The following is a 13,598-nucleotide window of genomic DNA, read 5'->3' as shown; positions in this document are numbered from 1 at the left end:
ATGGGAGAGAGATAATTATTACCCCATTTTACAGTGTCAGTCAATAGTCAGTCAATAAGCTTACCATGTATTAATGACTCCAGCTAAGTATTGGGAAGACAAATACAAGCAAAAAGAAACACACTGCCTGCATTCAAGCACCTTACATTCTAAAGGAGAAGCTAACACATTCAAAAACACTGAAAAAGAAGAAGGGGTACAGGGCCATGGTAGAGGCTGGTAAGAAATGGATAATGGCTTGTATTGATACCTTGCTTAAATTGAAGCTGTAAGAAGAATCATTCATTCAGGGGGCAGGGCCAAAGAAGCAGAAGGTATGAGTTCTAGAGAGGGGAGATGATCTTCTAGGATGAAGATATTTTGTGGAGCAGGGCAGAGAAATTGGGAATGCAGCCGGATGAAGAAGGCAAGGATAGAGATGAGGTTTTACAATTAAGGAAATTAAAAATTTAGTCCTATGATTTTCCCAAGGTGATAATACACTTAAGGGATGGAGGAGATTTTTAACTTGATTTTTCCTGATCCCAATCTAGCAGCTTTTCTTAGTTACATACATACACATCTACATCTCCACACAAACACCCCACCCACATACACTAGTAGAAAAAATAAAACTACAGATTGGGAGATGGTCTTTTCATTCAATGAAATTAATGTGCAACATGAAACTGGTTTTGTCCCTGACCCATTCTTTGTGACAATTATTCACAGACAACAGAGAGACATTGCAAATGGGCTTAGAATTATAACTGAAAAAGATGGACAGATTTCTATTTAGAAAATTATTCATCATGTTCAAAGATCCTAAACTGTTCCCTGATACAAAAACTCATTTTTCCCTATTATATTATTTTCTGGTGATTCAGCATATCATGGAATACTACATCAGGGCCAGCCAAGAGCATTTATTAAGCATCCAGCTCCTGCTCTCAAAGAAACCTCAGATTAATGGAATAAATAAAATGCAAACAACAATGTACAAATGAGAAATATACAGGATAAATTAGAGAGAGTATTAGACATAAGGCATTAGAGTTAAGGGAACCAAAAAAGGGTTGGCTGCAGAAAGGAGTGACTTAAAATAGCTACTTTGCTGAGTTTTGAAAAGTGTCTGAAGTGAAAGGGGAAAAAAATCTCTAAGAAAGGAGGATATAACAATTCCATTTCTATTAACCAGGCTTAAATAGAAGTTTCCCTTAGTAAACCCATTCTACCTTTAAATACTTATTTTTAGTTTGATACATATTGAAGAACTAAAGATCCCTACTGCAGAACTAAAACCAAATTAAAATGCTTTCATAGTCAAACACATTGTTATTCTTGAGGAGCTTTCAAGATTGAAACTTAAATTGCACCTCTGAACAATGGATTACAATCTCTGAGTTGAAACAGGAGCGAAAATAAGAACTGGTCAGAACTTTAGAGTTCACTTGGTTTATCCACTTTATTTTAAAGATGATCTGAGATCCAGAAAGCTAAGATGGAGAAAGATTCAAATGACCTGAGCAATGTCAAACAGCTAGTGAAAAACGAAACAGATCTAAGGAATGCTGAATTTTATCCAGTGAGTTCTACATTTACTTTCTCTAGAAATGTTAGCACTGTTCCTATATCTAAAATGAATAGGCAGTTTTTGCTTTTTTGCTTTTTAAACTGAAACTAAACTTAAGTAGCAGGATTTAGGACATTGTATCAGACAAACTAAGTTGACATACATAATGAAGGAGACATATATAATGGAACAAAAAAACTACAATAAATTTTTTAAAAAAATTATGATCCAAAGAGCAATAGAAAAAAAAGACATAATGGGTATAAGAAGATACAACATAATGCCATAAAGATCTTTCATTCTGTGCTCCCTACCTTCAACTCATTGATTTCCATATATGGTGTTGTAATATAGTTCTATTTATCCATATCTTCCATTTGATCTGCATCTTTTTTTTTTTTTTTAGGATTTTGCAAGGCAAATGGGGTTAAGTGGCTTGCCCAAGGTCATACAGCTAGGTAATTATTAAGTTTCTGAGACCACATTTGAACTCAGGTACTCCTGACTCCAGGGCTGGTATTCTATCCCCTGGGCCACCTAATAACCCCTGATCTGTAGCTTTTAGATACTTTCTTCCTTTACAAGCCCCCCCCCCCCAACATTTCTGCATAGTGAGCTGTCCACTCTGTGTAAGTTTTTGTTTGTTAAACTCCTACCTTTCTTTTAGGAGAAAACATACTACTTATTACCATTTCTCAGAATTTTCTTCCTAGGGTCAGTGAAAAGATCTCTTAACACTCATATTGGAGCCTTCTTATCTTTTGTTTGTTTCCACCAATGTTTGCAATGCTTCATGCATTACAATAGATAAATCGCAGTTATATAGTTGCAGTGACAGCTTCTTCAAATCCTCTTTAGCCCCTAGGCATGTCAGATTGTGTTTGTTCCTGGATTATTTCTTTTATCCTATAGAAGAAAGGACTCCTCCTACTCTCTAATAAGGAAGAATATAGAGAAACATTTTTTTAAAGAATTTTCACCATTTATAGAAAAGAGAAGAGCTTGTCTTTTTAATTTGTTTTTGTTGTTGTTGATATTGTTGTTGTTGTTAATTTGTCCTTGATTCTGGAAGAGAATCATGATATTGGAGAGATGATTCCATGACAAGCAAGTAAATTGGATTTATAAGAGGGAGGGCTGTGCAAAGTTATCAGCCTCATTTTCCCCTTGGAAACCATCTGGGTACTATGGCCAGATAGGGATCAAGAAAATTGCAGATTGCCCTGGGTCATTGGGAGACCTTAGTCTTTTTCTTCTTTCCCCACCCTTTAATTTATTTATTATTAATTTATTTTCATCCATTTGCATATGCATATTTTCAAGTAACAAAATTTCCTTCCATCCTCCCTTCCCATACCTCTCCCCTCAGTAGAAAACACTCAGGTTATCAATGTAAATACATATCTTGATAAACATGCTTACAGAGTAGTATTAGTTATTTTCTGTAGGAGGAATTAGGATTAAGGGAAAGAAATACATAAGAGATAATTTTTATAAAGTGTTCATCAGATTCTGAAGGGTTGTTTGTGTGTGTGTGTGTGTGTGTGTGTGTGTGTGTGTGTGTGTGTGTGTGTGTGTGTGTGTTTTGTTTTGTTTTGTTTTTCTTCCTCTGGATAGGGATAACATAGTCCATAGCCAGTCTGATACAGCTGTCCTAGCTCTCTGAACTGTTAAAAGGAGCTGCTTCCATCAAGTTTGTTCATCTCACAATGATGCTGTTGATGTGTACATAGTTCTTCTCTTGGTTCTACTCACTTTACTCAGCATCAGATTCCATAAGTCATTCCATGCTTCTCTATAGTCTGACTGTTTATGGTTTCTTCTTTCTTTTTTTTTCCTTCCTTTTTTGGGGGGGAGGGGGCGGTTGCAAGGCAATTGAGTTAAGTGATTTGTCCAAGGTCACACAGCTAGGTCATTATTAAGTGTCTAAAGCTCTGTTTGAACTCAGGTCTTCCTGACTCCAGGGTCAGTGCTCTATCCACTGTGCCACCTAGTTGCACCCATTGAGGATTTCTTAGAGAACAATAGTATTCCATAGTATTCATGTACCATATCTTCTTTAGCCATTCCCAAATTGATGGATATCCCTTCAATTTCCAAATTTTTGCCACTACAAAAAAGGGCTGCTATGAATATTTTGGAACATGTAGGACTTTTCCCTTTTTATAATTTCTTTTGGATATAGACCTAGAATTGGAATTGCTGGGCCAAAGGGTATAAACAGTTTCATTGTTCTTTGGGAATAGTTCATATTTCTCTCCAGAAAGGTTGGATCCATTCACAGTTCTTTTTTTTTAGGTTTTTTTTTTTTTTTGCAAGGCAAATGGGGTTAAGTGGCTTGTCCAAGGCCACACAGCTAGGCAATTATTAAGTGTCAGAGATTGGATTTGACCCCAGGTACTCCTGACTCCAGGGCCGGTGCTTTATCCACTATGCCACCTAGCTGCCCCCCTCCCCCCCCTTCACAATTCTAACAGCAATGTATCAATGTCCCAATCCTCTCACAATCTCTCCAACATTGATCATTTTCCCTTTTTCTCATCTTGGCCAGTCTGATAGGTGTGAGATGATACCTGTGTGGGGCAAATGGCACTTAAATAAATTTCAGAGATCTCTCAAGGTATTAAGAGAAAGCTTTATTCCTTTCTCCAGGAATGGGCCACAATCAATTAGAGAGATTGAGGCAAAAGCAAAAGGCCAAAGAATCACATTTATCCTAACTGGATTCCTGCCCCCCACTGACCCACCCTCTGTAATGAGGAGTGTGGTTTTACAATCTAGACCTGCAAACTAATCTAGGGGAAAGAGCATAAAGTTCAAACTGAAAACACATTATCTCTTTAGCCCTAGGAATTGAATGATTCTCTGAACATCAACAGATAAAGTGAGGTCAGTTGACTTTTCAACAATATCCCAGAAGTTTGCTTTGTCAAAGGAGGAAGGGCACATAATTAACCAAATTCAATCTATAATATTTTACTGAAGAAATCTCAGACTTTATCCCACTCAAACCTCATAGTTGTTTTAATTTGCATTTCTCTAATCAATAATGATTTCAAGAATTTTTCATATGATTATATATAGCTTTAATTTCTTCATTTGGAAACTGTCTGTTCATATCCTTTGATCATTTATCCACCTTGGCCTTTTTAAGCTAAGGTTTTTAACATGTCTTAATTGCTAGTTATACTCACTTTGAGTCAGTCAAGGTCCAAACAATGATCAAGTGGAATTGATCTGGAACTTGTTAATGGGCAATTATTGAGGGCCACAGTGTTTTGGGACTGGTAAACTGGAGATATCTAGACAGATTTCAATGGTCAAAATTTGCATTCCTTTAGGCAGAGCACCATCAGATATGAGTATGATGCCCTAGTGAATATAGACAGAAGGGAAAGGGGAAACAGACAGAGACATAGAGTCAGAGAGACAGAAAGAAAGAGAAAGAACAACTGAAGGATAAAAGAAGTAAGGAAGGAATGAACAATGAACGAATGAACAAATGAATGAAGGAAGGAACAAATGAAAAAGAAAGGAAGAAAGAAAGAAGAAAGAAAAAAGGAAGGAAGAAGGGAAGGAAGGAAGGAAGGAAGGAAGGAAGGAAGGAAGGAAGGAAGGAAGGAAGGAAGGAAGCTGTAGCAGAGCTGCTTCAACTACTTATACAGGTTGATCTTTGTCCTTCATCCTCAAGGAAGACCATATCATTCAATGGGCTTTGCCTCAGTCAAACCGAGACCTGTTAATGACCTTAGCTTAAAAATGACGAAGTCTCCCACTGCATCCAGGCCATCTCCAATCATCCTGATTCATATCTGCCATTTGAGAAGAAAATTAGACTGGTAACTTTGCACAATCTACTCCCCCCTCCACCCATTTAAATCCAGTTCTTTTGATTTTCAACTTATTCTGTTAATGAAGAACTTGAGGTATACAAATATCCAGATTTTATCTCAAATGTGACTTTAAGTATATGTATGTTGCTTTTATTAATTAGAAAATACCTAATGAAAAAGAATATTTCAAAATGCTGGATTTAATCAGAAAGATCTGGGTTTGAATTCCACCTCAGATACTTATTCTTTATGACTCCAGTTTAGCTCACTTAACTTCTACATGTCTCTATCAGATCTAAAACAATACTATAAAGCAGTCATCAAAACTGCTTGGTACTGGTTAAGAAATAGAGTAATGGGTAAGTGGATTAAGGATAGTTTCAAATGAAATGACTGTAAATGACTGTAGCAATCTACCATTTGACAAATCCAAAGACATCAGCTTTTGGGATGAGAACTCACTATTTGACAAAAAAAATTGTTGGGAAACCTGGAAAATAGTATGTATGACAAAAACTAGGGATCCACATCTCAGACTCTATACCAAAATAAGGTCAAAATGGGAACAAGATTTCGATATAAAGAGCAACACCATCGATAAATTAATAGACCAAGAAATACACTATCAGATCTATGGAAAGAGGATAAATTTATGACCAAACAAGAATTAGAGTACATTATAAATTACAAAATGAACGATTTTGACTATATTAAATTAAAAAGGTTCTGCACTAATAAAATGAATGCTATCAAAATTAGAAGGAAAACAGAAATCTGGGAAACAATCTTCACAACTAGGAATTCTGATAAAGGTCTCATTTCTAAAATATTTAGACAATTGCATCAAATTTATAAGGTTACACATGCCATTCCCCATTTGATAAATGGTCAAAGGATATGAACAGATAGTTTTCAAATGAAGAAATTAAATTAAAACAATAATGATATATCACCTCACACCTATCAGATTGATCAAGATGATAAAAAGGAGAAAATGATCAATCCTGGAGAGGGTGTGAGAGGATTGGGACATTGATGCATTGCTGGTGGAGATGTGAACAGATCTAACCATTCTGGAGAGCAATATGGAACTATGAGCAAAGAACAATAAAACTGTTCATACTCTAACCCTGCAGTTCTAATTCTAGATCTTTACACAGAAGAAATTACAAAAAATGGGAAAAGTCCTACATATTCCAAAATATTCATAGTAGCTCTTTCTGAAGTGGCAAAGAACTGGAAATTGAGGCAATGCCCATCAATTGGGGAATGGCTAAACAAGTTATGGTACATGAATGCTATGCAATATTATTGTTCTATAAGAAACCATAAATGGTCAGACTCTAGAAAAGCATGGAATGACTTACATGATCTGATGCTGAGGGAAGGGAGTAGAACCAAGAGAACAATACACATTAACAACAACACATTAATAACAACATTGTGAGATGAACACCCTTGATGGAAGCAGCTCCTCTCAGGAGCTCAGAAAGCCAGGACAACTATATTAGACAGGCTATAGACAATGTTATCTCAATCCAGAGGATGCAAAACAAAACAAAACAAAAAATTCAGAATCTGATGAACACTTTATAAAAATTATCTCTTATGTATGTCTTTTCCTTAATCCTAATTCCTCATCCTCAAAATGACTAATCTGTAAGCATATTTATCCAAAATATGTATGTGCAATGCTAACCTGATTGTTTGCTTCTGGGGGAAGAGGGATGGGAAGGGAAGGTGAAAGGAAATATTTTAAGTTAAAAATATACATGTACATATGGATGGATGAAAATAAATGAATGAATAAATAAAACTATGTGTCCCAGGAAACTCTCTATGAATTACCAAATAAGTCATGAACAAATTTTACTTTTGTTAGTGAGAAAAAATGTAGATAGGTTAATTCAGAAGTGGTGTTGTATTTGTATTTTTAAAATTGCCTATAGGATGATGCTTAATCAAGTCTAAAATGTTGATAAATCTATTTCTGAAAAGCCTTCTCTTCAGTTTCTCAAGCCTCAAGAGAACACTAATACTCTGCTAATGAGGTACAGTTATCAAACATTGCTATAAGATACTAAATAGCAAAGGAATGAGCAAATAGTTCTACGCACAGTAGTCACTCTCTCCTTTCCTGCTCATTAATATACCAGTAAGAGACAAATCCAAATTAGGAGCAAATTTTGCCAAGAAACCTAAGCAATACTCTAGGGCCTTCTTGGAGTTAAAAAAACTAAAGTCAAATTTTTAATTTTCTACTTCAGAATTACATTACTAAGTATCAAAAGGGACCTCAGAAGTCATATACTCCAATCCATAACCAAGCGATCCATCTTAGAACCTCCATTTAAAAAAACTGCTGAGGCCAGTCATATCTGTCTCTCCTGACTTTCAGAACTGTCCCTGCCATGCCTCTAATATGTATATTTTTACCTCTTCCCTTCCTCTTTTTTATCTACTATTTCTTGTTTTCACTCAAAGAATGAGTTTCTTGAAAAAAATGTCTTTCTTTCAACTTGTGTTTATATTTCCATCTGCACAGTTCCCAGCACATCAAAAGGGCCTAATTTAAGGTTAAGACTTGAAAAAGAATCTCCTCTCCAGCATGCCATCTAAGAGGTCATCCTGAGTTTGTTGGAAGATCTCTATTGATTGTGATACTTTTACCATAATAAACTCTAATTGGGAGAGGGTGTAGTTTGTTTTTTTTAATTTCATTACATCAAGAAAAAATCTGCTCCTCTGGAACTTCTACCCAATATTCTTTATTCTGTCCTCTGGGGCTGTCTAGGTTATGATTCCACATCTGGTGGAATGAATCACACAGTGACTGAAGTCAGTATCATAAGGAAATGAAATAAGCATGCGAGGAAATTTCCTGGGGTCTCAGGGATTCCTCTCAGAAATCTACAATTATTTTTATATATTCTTTATTTAATTTAGTCACCACTAGTTTCTATATCAGTGCATCTTTGAGTTAACTCAGATAGCCCACACTGAGGCCCAAAGTATTTCCTATTGATATTATGAAAATGTGAGTATTGATTCAAATCAACTGTTTTCTATTCATGTTCTGAATCATATTGGGGACTAAGTACATTTCTAACCTAACTTTTAAATACTATGTCTATATGTCCTTCTCTATGTTTTCTCTTCTTCATGCTAGATATATCCACTTCCTTCAAATGCTTCTCATATAGCATAATCACAAGGTCCTTCACCATATTATATGACTTTTCCTTGGTGTTTTTAATTTATCAATCTGAAAAACTGATTGATTGGAACTAGATTACAAAAGACTTTAAATTCCAAACTGAAAAAAATGTATATATTATACTAAAATCAATAAAACAAAAAAAACAACACTAAGATTTCATCAATAGGAGAATAGCAGTATCTCATCTGTATTTTAGCAATGTCAATTTGAGATATGTTAGTGATAATGGGGTGGAAAGAAGATAGATTTGAGGCAAGAAAACCAATTAGAAGTTTACTGAAATGATCCTTTGAGTACAAATTGATCTCTCTGTACCACATAAATGTAAAGTTATAAATTTTTGTAGCTATAATGGAAAGTAGTCAGAAAACTTCATTTTACTACTTGTGGAATAATTTATTTCTTGCTTAACTAATTTACATATGCACATATTATTTATATTTCATATATATATATATATATATAGAGAGAGAGAGAGAGAGAGTTTTAAATAACACAAAAACTAACAGTGGGAGAAAATGTTTAGCTTAAAATGTCCTTCACCCATTTTATCTTAATTCTAATGCTATACACATGAATAATTTATCATCAACATTTTTTTTATAAACCTTTCCATTTTTTCCTGAGGTGAGGGATAGTCTTGAGTTAATTCAGTTTTTAGAATTCTTGTTTGATTAATCTTACTAAAGTCTTCTTAGACAAGGGACCCAGACATGTAAGCATGAAAGATGACTATGTATAGGAAGAGAATGGACTCTGAACATTTTTTTAAGTGGGGGAATAGCATGGAGATTTTCAGAAATGATAAATTGATATGAGGAAAATGGAGATGAAAGCAGGCAATAATATTCTATTCCTAAATGCTATAAATCCTGTCAGTCTTGAAATCAGACTTGCTAAAGAATAGTTTGCCTGAGGTCTACTAATATAAACAAGAATTTAATTAAAGTGATCTTAACAATAACCCCCAAATAATTGTTTACAGAAAAGTGTCTCAATAGATAAACTTAGCTAGACATTGGCACTTTAAAACCTAACTTGCATTTGTATGAATTATTTGCAAAGAGATGCTAACATTTTTTAAATCTGAAGAAAAAGACTTTAAAAGTCCTATGCTCTCCTCTATGCTCCTTAGTTTTATATCATATCTCTAGACTCAAAACATCCTTTGTTATTTACAGTGTACTATGTTGTATTTTCACTGAAAGCTCAAAATAAGCTTCAACTATTGTTATTGTTACTATATTAATAAGATTATAGATCTAGTATAGTATAAGTATTATTGTATTATTATTATTATTATTTCATGTTAATTAAATCTGATTTTACTTTCCTGATGGTTAATAATACTTCTGACTTTCAAAATCTTACACGTTATTTGCAGACATTTATCTAAAGTAGGTACATAGAAAAATGGGGGGGGGGAGAGGGGAGAGAGAGAGAGAGAGAGAGAGAGAGAGAGAGAGAGAGAGAGAATATGTCACTGTGATAAACTCTTGAGAAACAGATGCAAGCAAACAGGCAGCCTTTGCCAATATTCTAATGGGGATGAGACGACACAAAAATGGACAAAAAAGAATGGGTGAAAAGAAACATTCTCTGAAGTAGCATAGTAATGATACAGCGTAGAGTGTAATGGAGTAGTGGACCCCAGAAACAAGAGGTGAAAGGCCACTTATCAGGGCCAGGGACCCAACAATAGGATGCAAACTTCTGTTAATAATTGAGATGGGTACAGAACAAGACTATTGTGAGTTGATTAGGATGTAATATGGAGCCCTGGGGCATGCCAGAATATGATGAATGTTCACCAATATGTCCTTGGAACTCAGGAGATTAAATCCAAATCTTCAGTACAGTTGAAATCATTGGAAAAGAGGTCCATCCTGAGAAGGTAGGGAATAAAGCATGAAGTCTTTCCTTACCAATCCTGGCTCCTTGGATAAAAGTAATTCTCCCCTATGCTTTTTAAGTTATTACAGTTTACCTTATTTTGCCTTGATTAATATTTATTAACTGACCCTAAATGATATAAAGTTTTTGAGAGCAATGGCCATGTCTCATTTATCTTTGTATCCTTTGTGGTGTCTAGCAGAGTCTCTCCCTTGCACTGATTAACAGAGCCATAATTAGGGCATGGCCACCAGGGCTTTACCCCCATGGTAATGAAAATTAGTGCTGACTAATGTTCACTGACAGCAGGTTCTGTCAAGCATCTACACTTGTTCAACAATGTGGAAACAAGTTATCTTCACACCTAGTTAGCAAGAATAATTTAAGAAAATAGGAAGTTACCAGATGGTGTGTTCAGCTATTCCTTTTCTCTGCTACCCAAGTTTTTACCCCAAGTCAGATCCGTCCTACTTTCCCCTGCCATACCAGCCAAGGCAGTCTTCCTAGCATCAACCTCATTGTGTCCCAGAGTCTCATTATGATGAAAAGAGATGTCATCCAGTTTCTCTCACTGCTGTCCCTCAGTTGAATTTGTATTTCAGATGATTTTCTGGCTGCTTTCCCTTGGCACTCATATTTCTAGGAAATATATAACAAATCTTAAGTAAGTTGAACCAAAATAAAATGAAATGAATCAATATATCTTTTTGGAATCCCTTTCTTTTGAAGATCACATTATTTTTTCCTTATATCTTTCCCTATACTTTATGATCTTTACCCTTATTTTTCATTCTCATCATTAGCCCCATTCCCAATACCCTTAGTTCTTGCCCAAAATATCTTTACTTACCTATTTTTTGCTCTTTGTAACTCAATTTAACTATTCATTATCTTTTTTTTTAGTTTTTTTTGCAAAGTAATGGGATTAAGTGACTTGCCCAAGGTCACACAGCCAGGTAATTATTAAATGTCTGAGGCCAGATTTGAACTCAAGTTCTCCTTACTACAGGGTCAGTGCTCTATCCACTGTGCCACCCAGTTGCCTCTATTATCTTTTCAAGTTAATTCTTGCCTCTTTTTAATAGCACAGACATATCTTCTAAAACCCCAATCCTGTATTGCTCCTACCTTCTAAAACCTATTAATATATTGATGAAAAAAAAAACTGGAAGAAATTCAAAGAAAAATAAAACTTGAGCCCACTACAAATTCATGTAATCTCCACTAGGCCTTCACATCATCTAGACATTGCTGTCCTTCTTAATCTATTGATTATATTACTTTCCATAACAGCTGTTCTGGATCTTTTTAATCTCTCCTCAAGCCTCCTACAGTACCCTCTATCTTTATTTTTTCTGCTAATGACATCTGGACAAACTCAAAATGTCCCAAAACAGAATTTATTATCTTATATCCCCAAACACTTCCTTTTCTCAACTTCCTTATTATTATTATTCAAGGTAATAGTATCCCTCCCAATCACTCAGTATCACAATCTCATTTTCACTCATCCAGCATATCCCAGCAATGACCAGATATTGCTGATCTAATCTTCATAACATATGCCTACATACACACATATTCAGTTATATGCACACATAAAGATATTGCATATATATATATATATTTATGCGTGTAAATGTGCTTGCATATGTGTGTATACATAAAACAGTATCACACAGTAGCAACCCTAGTTCAAGTTATTGTCACCTCTCATGTGAACTATTTCAATAACTTTCTAATTGGTTTCCCTGCCTCAAGTCTCTTCTAATTCATCTTTCGCTTAGCTACCAGAGTATTCCCGCCCCCCCCCCCCCAAAGAATGGATCTGATCATATTACTTTCATGTACTTTCCTCATAAGAATGGAAACTCCTTGAGGGCAAGGACTATCTGAATTTTGCCTTTGTAGCTGCAGCACAAAGCACACTGTAAGAAACTTTGTGTCTAGTAAATGGTTTTGTGTTAATTGAAAAATGCATTCATATCTCATAATTGAAACATATGAAACCATATATCATAAATCAAGTAGATAAAATATAGTTCACTTTATAGTAATATTGTGATGTCCTTAGGTACTGTTCAGGTAGGCAGAACATTTTTATTTTACAGTAAATAATCCCTTGCTGTGATTTTTGGAATATCAAAGTTTTGATTTTATATCGTTTCCCCCTATACCCTTATTTCCTTTCTTGCTCCTGGACTCTTCGTCCAATTATTTTGCTATCAGAATTCCTGCTTCAAGGAATATGTTTCTCCTATTTCTGACTTTCTTCATCCTAAACTGTCCTGGAACAGGAAAGCAAATAGCAAAAAAATCATTTTAACCATACTGGCAGCTGGGTAGTGTAGTGGGTAGAGTACCAGCCCTGGAGTCAGGAGTACCTGAGTTCAAATGCAGCCTCAGACACCTAATAATTATCTAACTTTGTGGCCTTAGGCAAGCCACTTAACCCCATTTGCCTTGCAAAATCAAAAAAAACCCCAAAACAACCCAGATCTGTTCTGTAATCTTTAAACCTCTACTGCTGTTCAATCCTGTCAAAGATAGCAAGTGGTTAAACCTCATATTTAAATGAGATTTAAGCCATCTCCTCTGAGCTTTCTTAAGTCTTTTCTTTTATTCAAAAATTGTTATCTGCATTACCACTTTCTCCTCCTTCCATCTGCAAAGTTTCCCTGCTTCTTACCAAGGCTAATTTCTGTAAGAACACTTATAAATCCATTCCTTGTTCACCTTCCAGGATCTTAGTCACCCAAAGATACTTTAATCTATTTTCAATATCTCCCTTTCTTTTGTCTCCTTTCTAGCTGCCTACATGTATATTTTTGTCTTCTTACTTCTTAAAAAGTTTTCCTTTCACCCTTCAAAGCCATTCAACTTTCTCTCTATCCCCCCCTTTTTAATGCTTTATTAGAAAAGTCATTTTTACAAAACCATCATTTCTACTTCTTCATTATTCATCTCATTATTCAGTATGTCCTTTCAATCTAGATTCCAATCCAACAATTTGCTGAGTCTGTCAGTAGTTCAGGAGTTATCTCCTAATCACCAAATTAAATCTTTCTTTAGTCATTATTTTCTGTCCTCTCTAGCTCTC

At 35.1% G+C, this 13,598-nt stretch overlaps 1 protein-coding gene and 1 long non-coding RNA gene across 2 annotated transcripts in view; one reads left to right on the top strand and one right to left on the bottom strand.

Annotated features, from left to right (window-relative positions):
- LOC141499367 (CUB and sushi domain-containing protein 3-like) overlaps window positions 1-13,598 on the top strand; it is a 586,049-nt gene that overhangs the window by 550,529 nt on the left and 21,922 nt on the right. The gene's annotated exons all lie outside the window — the stretch shown is intronic.
- LOC141497970 (uncharacterized) lies at window positions 10,219-10,980 on the bottom strand. Its single transcript, XR_012471500.1, has 2 exons — window positions 10,901-10,980; window positions 10,219-10,491 (listed from the first exon to the last, which is right to left on the bottom strand). It is a non-coding gene; the product is annotated as an uncharacterized LOC141497970 (long non-coding RNA).

This window comes from Macrotis lagotis, chromosome X, assembly GCF_037893015.1.
Source record: "Macrotis lagotis isolate mMagLag1 chromosome X, bilby.v1.9.chrom.fasta, whole genome shotgun sequence".
Lineage (NCBI taxonomy): Eukaryota > Metazoa > Chordata > Mammalia > Peramelemorphia > Peramelidae > Macrotis > Macrotis lagotis.
This window is presented reverse-complemented; position numbering and strand designations above follow the sequence as displayed.